Source organism: Trachymyrmex cornetzi, unplaced genomic scaffold (assembly GCF_001594075.2).
Source record: "Trachymyrmex cornetzi isolate Tcor2-1 unplaced genomic scaffold, Tcor1.1 scaffold9, whole genome shotgun sequence".
NCBI lineage: Eukaryota > Metazoa > Arthropoda > Insecta > Hymenoptera > Formicidae > Trachymyrmex > Trachymyrmex cornetzi.
The window spans coordinates 1,110,110-1,110,766 of NW_017300244.1; the positions used below are offsets into that span (position 1 = coordinate 1,110,110).

A 657-nucleotide genomic window follows, 5' to 3' on the forward strand; every position below is an offset into this window, starting at 1 on the left:
TATTCTAACGAACTTGGCCGCCTTTTTCAGAAACATTTATCCATTAATAACGATATATTATAAAAATTGTTCTTGATTTTTTTAATATCTAATATTTAATAAATGTATTTTTGGAGAACTTACAAAGTCCACAGGAATCTGTAAAGAAAAAAATAATTCCGTTTATATTATAATTAAAACATATACGCAAGATATTTCCGATTAATAATTTTAAAAAATATGAGATGAAGAGACAGAGAAAATTTTCCACATTTTGCTAAATACGAAAAACGCATTTTAACTACAACACTATAGAGGTTTAACTACAAAAATTGCTTATATACAAATGCTTACTCATAAATTGTATAGTTTTGAAATTAAGACACATTGAATATTAATTTAATCCTTAAATAACATAATTATATTACGTTAAATTAACACTCGAATACTTAGTTACCTTATATGTACAAATATATATACTCCTCACTTTTTAAATTTAATACATATGCACTAATTGTAAAAAAAATAGTAAGTATTATTTTAGAGCTAGTAAAAATTTAAAAAAGGATAATTATAAATACATGTTCTAAGTTTTCAGATTTAAAGTAATAAACTAATTACAATTAACAACAAAATGTGTAGTAATTTCTGTAAATGAAACAATGCTTATGCTGTAAG

At 22.2% G+C, this 657-nt stretch overlaps 1 long non-coding RNA gene across 1 annotated transcript in view; it reads right to left on the reverse strand.

Moving 5' to 3' along the window:
* LOC108769358 (uncharacterized) overlaps positions 1-138 on the reverse strand; it is a 2,950-nt gene extending 2,812 nt beyond the window's left edge. Inside the window, exon 1 of the long non-coding RNA XR_001940549.1 lies at positions 124-138. This is a non-coding gene — a long non-coding RNA (uncharacterized LOC108769358). The remainder of the gene's footprint in view (positions 1-123) is intronic.
* Between the last annotated feature and the right edge of the window lie 519 nt (positions 139-657).